The 14,606-nt window shown below is 35.7% G+C and overlaps 1 protein-coding gene across 5 annotated transcripts in view; it reads left to right on the top strand.

Moving 5' to 3' along the window:
- The window catches only part of SOX2 (SRY-box transcription factor 2), a 508,319-nt gene that overhangs the window by 199,606 nt on the left and 294,107 nt on the right, over window positions 1-14,606 (top strand). For 2 of the 5 annotated variants that reach the window (XR_011854274.1, XR_011854275.1), the window contains one exon: window positions 1,081-1,246. The exons of the other annotated variants lie outside the window; for them this stretch is intronic. The gene's annotated coding sequence lies outside the window, so the exon portion shown is untranslated. The remainder of the gene's footprint in view (window positions 1-1,080; window positions 1,247-14,606) is intronic. 5 annotated transcript variants of the gene reach the window in all.

Below are 14,606 nucleotides of genomic sequence, written 5' to 3'. Positions count from 1 at the left end.
CAGGAAAAATTATTCAAAACCCTAGATGGCAGCACGGTACAAAATTAGTAGAAAATGTACCAAAAGCTGAACAATAGTCAAATAAGCAAAGGGACTGAATCACATTAAAAAAACACTGAAGAGTATATGGATCAACACTAACCAAAAGACTTTTCTGGAGGAGGTCACCAGTGTGTTAAAATGGAGTGCCTGCATGCCAAAGCCAGAATTCAATAGGTTTGGCCATCCATCACTCCAACAGTAGGCCAGTTATTCATTCCATAAACTTTGACTTTATTTTACATATCATTTATGCAGAAACACATAGGACACATTGGGGCACATTTGTTTAGAAAACTTGACAACTATTGACTTGATTGGTGCAGCGATTCACTAAGATTGTGCCCCAGAAATCATGAATCTGTCGCTTCCTCACTCTGGCCTTTTGTGGTGCACCTTTAACAGCATGTGACACAATTTGCAAGTTAAATACAGCATTTGGTCCGAATCAGTTGGACCGACCGACGGCACTCCCCATAATTTGTGTAGCATGGAGGTTAGCACAGCTGCGGCACAAAGGGGTCGCGTGTGACACAATAGTGGGTCATACACTAGAGGAGGACACTCTACTTCCATTAATTATGTGCACCCATCATTAATACTCTCTACTCTCCTGGCAGAAATATCTGTTGGTACCCTGCAATGATCTGGTCTAATATTCAGATAGTTTAGACTAAGGAAGTTATTTTTACGGAGCCAACGACATAATATTGCTACAGTTCCCTACATTATAAGATTGTGAGAATGGGAAGGAATATTTAGTTGTGGTTATACTCCAGTACTCCTCTTTACAAGGAGATGTAATCCAGTGCTTTCAGCAGAAGTAAGGAAAATTAATAATGTGAAATACATTTTAGTGAAGTACTGTAGCTTTAAGTATGAGTTTATGTTGTTTATACATGAGATAGAAGACTATAATAGTATTGTCTTGTATCTCATAGATGTCATACAAAGTTTTGTTTATAGAAGTACAATTTGAAAACAATATATCGAAAAAAAAATATTACTCTCAAGAACAACATTTCTTTTCTAATTTATTAGGACTCAAGATGAAACAATCTCTCAGACTATTGGCCTTGTGCTGACAGTTGTCTGTGTTATGTACTGTGTCTCCGTATAGAGTTGATTGTGCAGAGAATTCATCTTGCGAGCTCATCTCTCCATGTAAGAATAAAAAACAATTATTGAAGAACAGGAGGTACACTCGGTAAGTCTATTCATACAATGGCAGTAATTGTTACAGGTACAGCAGGCAGCAATACCTCCTTATTGATTTTCTTTTGGGAACATTTAATTGTTGCACACATTTGTGTGTGGTCTTCGAACAATGAAATGAAGCAAGTTTGTTAGAAGCTACTGGCTCCAGACACCCTTTATAAGCAGAAGTTTAGGTTCCAGATAAGGGGAGAATATGAAACCAATAGTAAATCTAATAATATGTCCACATACGGCCTCAGAAGTATAAAGGTGTGACCAGTGTAACTAGAAAATAATCTAAATAAAATATAAACATGGTATAAAATCTTAAAGGGGTTTTCCAATGAACAAATGGGCTCTGACACTGAAGGCTAACAACAATATTTGTATGTAACCCCTTAAGGATGTAGCCTGTTTGTGTGTTAAGGCTCAGTCCTTTTTTAAGAAATTTGACCAATGTCTCTTCCTGTGGTAATAACTTTTCAACACTTTAACATATCCCCGAGATTTTGAGATTGTTTTTTCGTGAAACATTGTGGTTTATGTTACTTTTTTTAGGGGTAAAAATTTAATAATTTAGGAAAATTCTGAAAAAAATTACAATTTTCAAAGTTTCAAATGTTCTACCACTAATCTTTTTTTGTAGAAGCCTTTTGCCATTTGTCTTCTTTATATTTCTATAATTTGTTTTATGTTTCCTTTTTTACGGATGTTAGAAAGTTTATAGTTTTAGAAGCAAGTTCTTAAATTTTCAAAAGATTTGAAAAACTGTACATTTTTGGTGACTAATTTAGTTTGGAAGTGCCCTATGAAGGCTTATGTACTCTAATACTTTTCTTCATAAGGATTATTAAAATAATTACTTTTCTTCTCCACTACACACCATGAAAATGTGGGAATGATACACACATGATGTTCTGAGACGTTTCAATGAATATTTGATGGATACAGGGATACACCATGCTACTGCAACAGTGTTTTACAAAATAACCAAAGACTATCAACATTAAACCTATATTTTGCAAAAACCATGATTAGAATATAGCAATGACTGTAGCACATAAAAAGATTCTAACAAAATTTTACAATAGTCACTAATAAGTAGGAAGTGCACAGGCCTTTGCTTTGAAAGACTTTAGCAAAACAGGATATCACTAGTCTCTCACACTGCTCTGTTGGGATTTTGGTCCGCTCTTCTTCCAGTCTCTTCTATAGTTCTGTGACGGATGTCAGGATATGTCCAGCATCCAGGCAAAAATTGGAAGAATCAGAATCCACTGTATTAAAAATTTTTTTTTACAATGATACATTGGGGGATATGTATCATTATTTCTGCCAGTAAAATAGTCTAATTTTTGTGACTTTTGTCATTTTTGCAACTTTTTTGTGACTTTTTACTCAGTAGTTTTTTGCCTTGGTCTGCACCTTGTGCAGTGTGCCTTATGTATCTTTGTTTCCCAGATGTTCCCGTGCGACTTTTTCCTTATGTATCCCTTTTTTTGCTTATTTTTGCGACTTATCAGGCGCAAATCTGCACCAGGTCCAGGGCCGGTGCAAAAGAAGGATTTTTTTCATGGACCCTATTTTAACATGTAAATTGGAATTATTTCACTTGCTTTAAATGTTGAACATTTTGCACAGTGATCTGTTTTATGAAAATTCTGAAATTTTTGCATTTACCGTTTTTTTTAGTTTATTGGTTACTTATGACGCCTTAGATTTGATTAATTAAACATATGTTAACATTTATGTTAACACTTGTGTTAACATTGTGTTAACTAACAAATTAACACAATTAATTAAACAGTTAATGCAATGTTAATGCATGTGTTCACATCGCGTTTACTATGCGTTTTATAAATGCAAATGTTAACAGTAATGTAATTAGGCAAATAACCTCTCCTCAGCTGTTGTAATAGGTTTCAAAATGCAACGTGTGACCGCACCCTTAACACCACGTGTGACCACAGCCTCATGTGTCGTCATCTCCCTGGGGTGTGACTACAGTGCTTAAAAATGAAGGACACAGCCTCAAATCCTAAATTAACAGTAGTGGCCACTCCTGTATATAACCCTTCACGTTGCCTGTGTCCATATGGATTTGAGACATTTGCAACAAAAAGTCTCAAAAAATCCCACAATTTGCACCAGTTAGGACAAGAAAAACTGAATATGTATCACAAGTAAAAAGACATGATCATACATAAGGTACAAAAACTAGCCGCCAAAAGTCTCATAACTTCACCCCAGAAACACAAAACTATGAATACATGTCCCCCATAGTGACATCCCCCACCACACACACATAATAACACACATGTAAAATTATAATGAAAATACAACACACATAAATATATACTACACACACACACACATATATATATATATATATATATATATATATATACAGTACCAGCAATGGATATAAAGCACACATAGATATCAGCAGTGAATACCCCTACAAAAAAAATACACCAGCAATAAATGTACTGCACAATAGGGCTGCCACGAAGCAGATACAGACATCACTTACTGCACAAATTTGGTTCCACCTATGTGCTTCTCTGTATGTTTTTATATTGTCACATAACATAATCACCATGACTAACCGGTGCAGAATTTGCTACACTTATGATTTCGGCCATTGTGAACCTAAAAGAAAAGCACAGAGCTCATCTTCAGAAAGCACAGGGCCCCCTTAGTCAGATAGCAGAGGCCACCCCCTTAAATAGCATGGGCCCAATTTAGATAGCACAGGGTACCCCTCGGATGCACCAATCCTAATAATCCCCCTCCCCCCAATGTCTTTTACCAGTTTATCTATATTGTAATTTCAAACCCACTAAACCAATCCAATGACATACCAAGCATGTAACGCAATATTTGTAAGGTGACACTCTTAACAGTTTTTATATGTTATATTTTAGCCTTGGTTTTACCTTTGGGGTAAGATATGATGAAGAATAGAATCCTGCTAAAGAATAGAAAATATGCAATGAACTCAACTACAATGTAATATTGGGGTTGATATAATTGTTTTCAGAGAAACTTGGAAAAAGTTTCACAAGTGAAGGTAATGCCAATAATGCAACTGTATGTGGCATCCATGCTCAGCAATGGCAGCAATGCCCATGTCTCAAGCAATATATTGGATCAACAAGAAAAGGATGGGTGAACACCTACGTAATATCAAAAATGGCATTAAGAATCATTCTTGATCATCACTTTGCTACTAATCATAATATAGATGCATCAGGTGCCCATTTCTATGCATTTCCAACTGTAGTAATAAACAGATTATAGAATCTGTTTTTGTATGTATATAGTATTTGTATATGTTGTATGTTTTTATTTGTTATGAATCATTTTATTTTATTATAGTTTTGTATATTCAGATTGAGGGTTATAATATTGGACTAACGTCAATTTCAAATAAGTCCATACCAGATTTTTGTTTGTTTTTTGCAGCTAAACCAGTACATGTTTTTATACTTACTTTTTTATAATCTACAAAGCTGCATATCATAGCATTCTCTTTTGCCACTGAGGAAGAAGTCAGATACTACGAAATGCATGGAAAAAATACTTAATTTTATTTGAACCAGACAGCATCAGAAAATACAGAATTGGATAGACCAATGCTTCATCTGATACAGCTGTGGAAAACCATTGTGCCATTTTCAAACCTGATATGAGAACCGACAACGTCCCCTACTTAGCCAAAAAAACGGGCACATACATCATAAAATCCAAATTGATTTTATGATGTATGTGCCAGTTTTTAATGCGAATTAAATAAAGATGAAGTTTCTTTGAACACTGTCTGAACATTTGTGGATTCGAGCTGGAGAAAAAGTTCTGGATCTGTTAATACATCCACCCATGCATCTTAATTGGTGGTAAAAAGTTATTTGGTTGTGCTTTTGTTAGGGAATAAATTACAGGGAACATATGTGTATCAGGTAGAAGAAACTCGGCACATGGTTAAGTATGCCCGTATAAATCCCTTCCTATAGGATGTGTCCAAGGTCGGTGTGCACTGTGGAGGTCCTTTTCTTCTTTTAACCACTTATAAACACTGGTATCAACAAGTATAGAGAGAATATACATATCCAAGATAACTACTCATCCTCCTTTATCTGAGGGGCATATTTGGATGGCTTTTAAGTTCATTGACCACAATGAGGCTGTGTACCAGGAATTACATTTTTTTCATACCTTGTACGCCATAAAACTGACATACAAGGCATGATAAACTCCCCCCAAATTTACACAATCTCAAATACAGTTCAAAAAGGTAATTGGATATAGGTCATGATGATTTCATCAAAAACAGAACAGGACTATATGGAAGCAAACAAAAAACAGGAGAAAATTTGATAATAGTTTTGTGTTAAAGCCTCTTATGCACCAGTCAATTTTTGTGCAATAAATCACTAGGCCGATTGAAGATGTGCAATTTTTATCTGATGTAAACACTAAGAGCAAGTATGTGATTGTTGATAATTCATTCTTTTCATGTTGATTGCATTGTTTATGGCCATGTAACATTTTTGCTTTTGTCCATGTATTATCGACTCATTTAATGACACAACAGATTATAAAGAGAAGTGAAAGAATGCATGAAAGAATAGAAACAAGCGACTTTTAAACAATCAAACAAGCAAATAAATGTAGGACAATTGTAACTTGCTTGACTTATTTTTTGTGAAATCTACTTTTGGTCTATTTTTCCATCTGTAAAAATGTGTGGCCTAGTGCAGTGGTTTGAAATGCAAACTTTATGCTACCTACACAGGAATGTTGCAAAATGGACAGTGAAATGTAAATTTTTCATGGTCAGTTTGCATCCATGCATTTGGTCAATCTGGCATCCTTTTTTCATGGATTTTCACTAACTAATTACAGCCATGGCCAACGTATTACATTTTGTGCTTCTGTGTATTGTCCATCCGATTTTCATTGACCCCGAAGACAGGCAGTCTATGTTCTATATATGACAAAGAATGCGATGCTCCAGGTTTAACCTAGCTGGATAGATGCTTTTTTTTCTAGAATATTCCAGAATAGAAAAGCAAATTGGCTATTTGAATATAGAATTTAAAAATATATATTCAACTCTTTTACTTGCAGATAAAGTTTATCAATTTGGTGGGTTAAGATAAATCTTGAAACAAGATTTTTGCATATCCCAAACTGATCTTGACACATCAGGCAATATATTCCAAAAAACGAGACCGCACTCCAGAAATTAGTGAAAAAAAAAACGGGTTTGAGAAAGGATCCTGAATAGGATCTGAAACCTGAAACATTGCACTTGGGTAAATAAAGCACCCACAAACTGCTTGCACAGATATTTAAGAAATGCCTGCACCACATTTGTGTAGCACGCAACCCTTTTGTGTCGCGGCTGCACTATTCTTCCCACGACACAAATTTTGTCAATGAAATGGGTGTTATGGTGCACAGTCGGATCATGCACCACATTTAACATGCAAAGTCTAACAGAAATGTGTTGCACGCTCCATGTTAAAGGAGAACCAAAAAAAATTGTGCACTCTGTGGCAGCAGTGCAGGGGGCGCCAGATAGGCACATGGTGCAGTTTGCACTGTCCATAATAAATGTGCCCCATTGTCTTTCATATGGTTCGACTTAATATAACATAACATAAATTGCAAAGAAACATACATTTCTTAATATAAAAATGACCAAGACAACTTTACTCTACTGCTCTACATGAAATATCTTTCCCATCTTGCTCTGCCAAGCTGTTTTATTGAAAAGCTATAGTTGTTTTAGAAGAAAATCTGTTATTCTATGATTTTTATTCAGGGAATCATTTGAAAGTGCTGGATTAGTTTCTACCTTTTGAAACACAGTGTTTTCTGTAATCTTCAGACATTATTTAGGATAATGGTAGCCATCCTCCTGGTTCTCAAATGTTAGCACTTCCATTAGGTTTGCCTGTTACATCTGATTTTTATATTAAAATACAGGGCTTAAAAGGTATTATCTAACTTAAGAAGGACAATTGTAGAGATGATTTGATTGAATAAAGGAAGAAGCTGTACAGGCCTTTTAGGTTCAAGGATATATTGGTGGGAGACTCTCATTATACACAATTAATGTTCTCAGAAGGAAGGCATTGATTATGGGCAGTGATGGACCCGAAGGAGCAGATAGATCTCAAAGCCCTAGAATATGAAGGGTGAGGAATGTCTACAGTTTAACTATTGCTAGTCATTTGATTCTAATGAAAGCTAATCTTCTTCTGTACAAAGAAAAAAAAACACTGAAATGATTGGCATATTACTGTCTCTTAATCTAATAATGCAACAATGCCTATCCACAATGAATTCTCTATTATCTAGAATTCTACAGGCATGACACAACTGTCTTAGTTAAGGAGTATATTTACCATAAGGTTTTTAGAACTATTACATTACAGAGCCATATCAAATGAAATTGGTGAGAAGTTTATAGCTGTTAATCATTTTTTCCTTGTTACCTCTTGAAATACAATATTTTCCAGCTTTGAAGAGCTCTTTCAGGACCTATATTTTATTATCAGACCATAATAAATGTAATTTCAGGATCCAGATCCTAATCTTAAATTCAATTTAGATCACCAACCAAATCCCCTAAATATTTTACAATCCCCTTTATCAATTTAATATTATTGATAAATCTGGTGCCCCCTGCACTGCTCGGGAAGTGTGCACCATTTTTTTGGGCGCATTTTGTTCATGCTGCAGAAACTCTGCATTAACAAGCCCCATTAGGCGCACATTTTTTTCTGTCTTGTTGAACACAGAGCAGACGCGACACAAAACTGGTGCAGGCATTTTATGAATACATGTGCCAGCACTTCGCACTCTTTTCAGTGAAAAGTCAGACAGAAAACTGGCGCAAACGTTTTAATGACTGTAGGCCATTGTCTCTCACAAGGAGCCTTCTTAAGTCTTACTTTGAAGACATGGCTCATTTTCATCTTCAGTATAATGGGCACTATATGGTAATAACTTTAGATCACTATCACTTATCCAAGTGATTTTTTGTAACATGTTGTACTTTGCGTCAATAGTAGATTTTGGTTGATATGTGTAGCATTTAAAAAAAATTGGGAAAATATTGAATCATTTGTGATTTTCAGATTTGTAAACACTCATCAGCCAGTTTGTAACTAATCAGCGTGGCAAGACTTACATTTACCATATTTCTCCTTAATGTTGACATCCTTTTTTAAGTTATTTATTTTATGAGAATAAGAAGAGATTTACACAACCAGGTTTCAAACATCAATTTTCCAAATTTTCCTGAAAAATTCTGAATTTGTTTCAAAGACCAAATGATATTTGTAACGAATTTAGAATTCATATTTATAAGAAACTCCATGTGAATCATAAAATTTTTTAAACTCCTAGTCAACAAACAGCATTTGGCAACTTTGTTACACTTTAAACATCTCCCATGAATTAAAATAAAATGGATTACTTCCTAGAAGCTTGGTTCCCCTGGGATGCAGTTGCTGAGAAATGACTATTTTTTCTTTGACCCTTTATGCCAAGACCTTGGGACCAGGTCCTCCCCCTCCATCATCCAGCCTCCAGCTTTCCTCCAAAGCAGTGTTATCATGCACCTAAGCATGCTTGATAAATATGGCTTTGGTGGTCGAAATATAGCATGATGTGTGAATTAAGACACTGAATTGTTAATCTTATCTTAAGCAGTGCTGCAGTTTTCTTCCTCAACAATTGTAACCAGTAGCCTGTTACCCAATTCCTGCAGAATACATAAATAACTTTAAAGTGGTCAAAAACTGTTGTAGGTGCATATAGTGGGGCTCTGAATGGAAGAAGCCTTTTGTGGCATTTTTGTTTGGTGTGTTTAATTATTTCATTGTATTAGTTTTTATTGATGATAAAATAACAAATGTATGATGTTTGTGTTTTGCTTTTTACTTTTTCACAATTGTATCTAAAGGGCTAAACAGCTAGGAAATTGACTTGAAGAATAAAAAGAATATCAAATGAGTTAACAGAAATTAAGTACCATCTCCCCAAATGATTTTGCATAGCTGGAAGCCGCCTATTTCCTCATGGGAAAACAATCAAATATATATTTTACTTGTGAACAATCTTTGTCATTTTTGGAATGATGGACTTTATATAATTTAAAAAGGCATAGTAGTCCTTCCAAGGTTAATAGGCAGCAACATTTGCTTCTCTGAGATTATTGCTCATGATCTTCCTCCTAAACAATGCTCTTGAACAGCAAATGGCTAAAACTTCTGCTTTTATAGAGTTGGTCGGCATGTGGCTTCCAATTGTCCCCTTCATTTCTTTAGAAGCAGTGAGGGTTTTTTTTTACACATCCCAGCATATCTTACACATCACATCAGTACACAATACAGTTGGATGTATACTCTATTATAGTAGCCTTTTATAACATTTATATGAGCCCAATGAGAGTAATAGGTTTTGAAATAAAATAAAAACAACTAGGTAATGGTGTATATATATATAATCTGTATAACATGAAAACAAGAGTTGTACCTGTTTTTTGAAGACGCTGATAATCCCGATCTGTGATGTTGTGGCAGATCTGTTGCTGTAATAGAATAACTGCTTCTAAATTGCAATCCCAATTTATTAAAATAAAGTAACATATTTATTTTTATATGAAGCCAACTCTCACACAGAGGTTAGTGCTATTAGTAAAAATTTCATTTTTCAGACCATTTACATTTTTACGCAAGGCATGAAATAAAGCAATTAGCACACATAATAAATATACACTTAGCATGAATTAGGATTATGCTATTGTGCATTTGCCAGGCACTTAACAAAGGGAGTCTTTATTGCGAGATGGTCCATCTGGCACTGAAGAGGTTAAGATTAGTAACATATGTTCTTGTCAGCATGTATTTAGCACCTGCAGAAATGAACGTGAGGACTGTGACAGCAGAGAAGCAGAGCGCCTGCTGGGGAGACTGTGCACACTGTCAACAAATTTTACTTTGTTAATTTTTTCTTATTAAAAGCAATCCAAGAAAAGAACGTAATAGTGCAGGTGTTCAGAACAGCACAGCAAGATCGTTTAATGTGAGGAAAGGTGCATGTACCTCTCACTCATCACTATATACAGACGAGGGCCACAGTACTAGAGTACATCAGATAGAAATCATTGCTAGGACACACTACTATGGGCCACTTATTGTATTAGCCATTTTCCCATATACATTTGCACAGAATCTGTAGGAGAAATGTATTATGGTGTGTTCCAACACTCGTGTTTACACTGGTTAGTATCTTTGAGGGACTATTAGTGCCAGATATACCATTGGCTCGACACTTCAGAGCCTTAGTCTTGAGTTGTTGACACATAGGACAGGTCTATTACTTATTTTGTGTTGCAGTGGGTGTGCCCAATTTCTTTCAAAACAGAGACAACCCAAACTATTGGTTCCTATTGTTGTCAGTCATTACATTGAAAAGCTGCAATATAAATTGACATGATAATGCTAGACACGAGAAGAAAAAATGTTTTTCTTTGCGTCCAGCTCACCTCATTCTGTTCAATCCGGTCTAAAGTGCCGATGCACGGATCTTTGAGTAGGGGCCATTACTGCAGATGACTTGATACAAAACTGGTGATCTAGCTTCCAGGCAGCGGGAAAAAGAAGCTTCTGTCAAAAAATCTTAATTTATGAAGTTTAGATTAAAAAACATGGTCTGGACATTTTGGACATTTTGGCTTCACATCCTTAGTCGTAACCTGAAATAATGGTTTTAACTAAGCTATTTAAAGTTTGTAACACACCACTGAAGGACACAACTGGCGTGATGATGCTACGTCAAGTTGTGTAAGACTGTCTGATGGGGATTTAGCCTTACAAGGCGTTGTACATCTTTCTATTATAAGGGCTGGTTCCCTTTAAAACTTTTCACTAAAATATGATTCATTTCTCCATTTTCTAAAATTAAAGAAAAGAGACAGTAGGACATCTTTTGTAAATTAGGAAATCTGGTTATATATTTTTAGGCATTCATGTCCATTTGGACAAATTACAATTTAAAAGCCACTTTTATATTTATCAGTCTCAAAATATGTTGTAAATGTTTAATAACAGTGCAAAAGGCATTTTTTGGGAAACAAATGCATTACTTTTTTAGCCTATAATACCCACTAACATTTACTGTAAACTTAAAAAATATTGGGGCTCATTTACTTACGCAGCCGCTGGAGTTCACCGAAAGTGCATTGCCCGACTATAATGCACTCTGCCGCAATTCACTAAGACGTAGTTCACCTTCTTCTTCCTTGTCTTGCAACACAATTTGAAAGTTAAATCCCATGCTCAGCCGGATCAGTCGGATCGTCCCACAATTTGTGACGCATGGAAGCCAGCACACCTGCGCCAAAAAACGATAGTGTGCGACACAATCCCAGCGCGGACACTTGTTAAATACCTGTCCAAGACGTGCAATCCCTGAAAACCGCGAGCACTCCTACAAAAGTGCAATCTGCAACCCTTAGTAAATGAGCCCCACTGAGTTTTATTGTCAATAGGGGATATTCTTTACCTGTTCTTCCTCCGCTAGAAACAAATATGATAAATGGATGAGGCTCATTACATCTAACTCCTGCTCTTCTCTAGGACAACCCAAGGTGTGTGACATTCTGATACAAAAAAAACATGAGTTTAAATACTTTATGTCTTTCTGCTGCCTGTTTTGATTTGTCAAGATTATACAGAAGGCATAACCAGCAAATATGTTACAGCTCTTTATTTGTTTTCATTCTGCAGTAGTAACCAATATTCATTGTATGGCTACGATATGTGTGTGCTGATATTCTTGTATTTATACTTTCACCATTCTTAGTATAATGCAGCCTTAAAATGTGTATAATTCTATGCATAGACACAGTCAGCTTTAGTTTCTTGTTAGACAGTAATAATACACAGGCCGCTGCAGGAAACTGGGCTTATACTCCTCCAGCAGTGCACAGTTAAAAAAGAGCAGACAGATTTTTAAATGATTTACTCTTTACAATTTGCAGCAGTTGCCATTACCGTCTATCACCACCTGCAGACTTACAAGTGAATGTTAAAATCTGCTATGCAGGGGACTGCCAGTAGGGGGTACTATGGTTGCTAGCACCGTCTGCTGTGATGGATCATAGAGTTATGAAAACTGAAGTTCAATGTGATCCCTAGAGAGATGAACCGGAGATGGAAAAATATTTATGTCAGTTTTCTACATTATTTACCCCAAATTCAGCATGTCTCTGACAAGTGGATTCAAGACTCAAATAGATTTTGGCATCAGAAAAAACCTTGTTTTGATACAGATCTGTAACTGAAGGCTTGTTTACATCATTATGAGAATGGAGCAACACAAAAACATTTTATTTATTCTGTATATTTGTTATACAATACATCATATTGCTTTTAAGTGGTGTTTCCAAAATTCTTGCCATTAGTTCCTTTTTTTAATAAATTTTACCATATGTAAGTATTGTTCATATTCTCAGAATATGAACAATACAATTTGTGAATTGATATTGCATATTCTGACATGCATCTAAGTTTTAATTGTTTATTTCTTTTGTAATAGCATTTACTTTATAATTTTTCTTCTGAGCCCCCTTTATGAATGGTGGGTGCTTGCTGCATTATGCAGCAAACACAATTGCTCACACCCATGATCAGTGCTGGAACCATCAGTTAACCATTTAACTGCCACCAGCAAAACTACCTGGATAGTATATTGGATGGGATTGTCACTCTCCATCATGTCATCGGGGAGCGACAATCAATTCTCATGAAAGACTAAAGTCTTTACCTAAACGTAAAGTTTGGGTCTGCTCATCTCTTATAAAAATGGTTATTCCCATAGGTGAACTAATTAATGAAAACAGACAATTTTTACATTTTGCAACACAGAAAAATGTTAATAAAAAGTAATCTAAAGGTAAACTAATCCTAAAGATAAAATGACAGCTCATTGTGCAAAAAAAGGAAAAAAATGATTTCATAGCATTTGGGAATATTTCCAGCTTCCCAATACATGGCAAGGAATATGAAATACTAAGGTGCACAATTTAAACAGAAAGCAAGCCCTCATATACTCATTACATAGAAAAATAAACAAGTTATGGTTTTTAAAGATGGGGGGTGGTTAAAATGAAAATGCTGTTCAATATAACGATGTGTATCCCATATGGGTAACACCATTCAACAAATTCAACTTAAGAACAAACCTCCGGACCCTATCTTGTACGTAACTCGGGGACTGCCTGTATTAGTTTGATCCATAAAAAAGACACAAATTTATCAGTATTCAAACATAATAAAAATATATGATTGTAATGACCCACAGAATAAAGGAACACAGTGAAAGCCATAAAAAGTGGTCTTGAAAGAAAATTGTGTAAATGTCCATTTTCATTAATTTCACAACATTTTAAATTCCTTTCAAGTACATTGCATGGAATACTAAATAGCATTATAAAGCACAATATGTCCTGCAAAAAATAAGGTTTAAAAAAGTTTCTGGAAAGGTTTTAAAAAAGGTTCTGGCATTTAGGTGGAGGGGAGTAAAAATGGAAATGTGAAAATGCAAGTGGTACCATTAAAACTATTAAGTACTATTTACCCACAAAAAACAAGCCCTCAAATGCTCTGTAAAAAGAAACATAACAATTTTTTGGATGAAAGGCAGGAAGTAAAGAAAATGTAAAAAAATATGCTGGACCTTTCTTAGTCTCAATAATAATAATAATAATAATAATAATAATAATTAGAGATGAGTGAGCACTAAAATGCTCGAGTGCTCGTTACTCGGGGCTAACTTTTCGAGCATTTTTCACTGAAAGAACACATTGAAAGAACACTAAAGAAGAACACATTGCAGATGTTTGCAGATGTTTTCACTGAGAGAACACATTGAAAGAACACAATGAAGAACACATTGCAGATGTTCCGTACATCTGCTAACTTATCGGAAGACTCGCGCCGAACGGTGTTCTTCACAATTGTATATGAAGAACAATATGTGTTTGTTCTTCATATACTATTGTATATGAATAGTACATCTGCAATGTGTTCTTCACACATAATGTTGTTCATATACTATTGTGAAGAACACCGTCTGGCCTGCATGTCTTCCGATAAGTTAGCAGATGTTTGGAACATCTGCAATGTGTTCTTCACTGTGTTCTTTCTGTGCTGTTGGTCCTGCTCCAGCCCGCTCCGCTCCAGCCTCCACTTCAGCCCCCGCTCCTTTCCTCCATGCCCACTCCGTTTCGCTCCAGCCCCCGCTCCGCTCCGTGATGCCCGCTCCGCTCCTCCATGCCCGCTCCA

Source organism: Engystomops pustulosus, chromosome 3 (genome assembly GCF_040894005.1).
Source record: "Engystomops pustulosus chromosome 3, aEngPut4.maternal, whole genome shotgun sequence".
Classification (NCBI taxonomy): domain Eukaryota; kingdom Metazoa; phylum Chordata; class Amphibia; order Anura; family Leptodactylidae; genus Engystomops; species Engystomops pustulosus.
The sequence above is the reverse complement of the archived record's forward strand: the minus strand, read 5'-3'. Positions and strand labels throughout refer to the sequence as shown.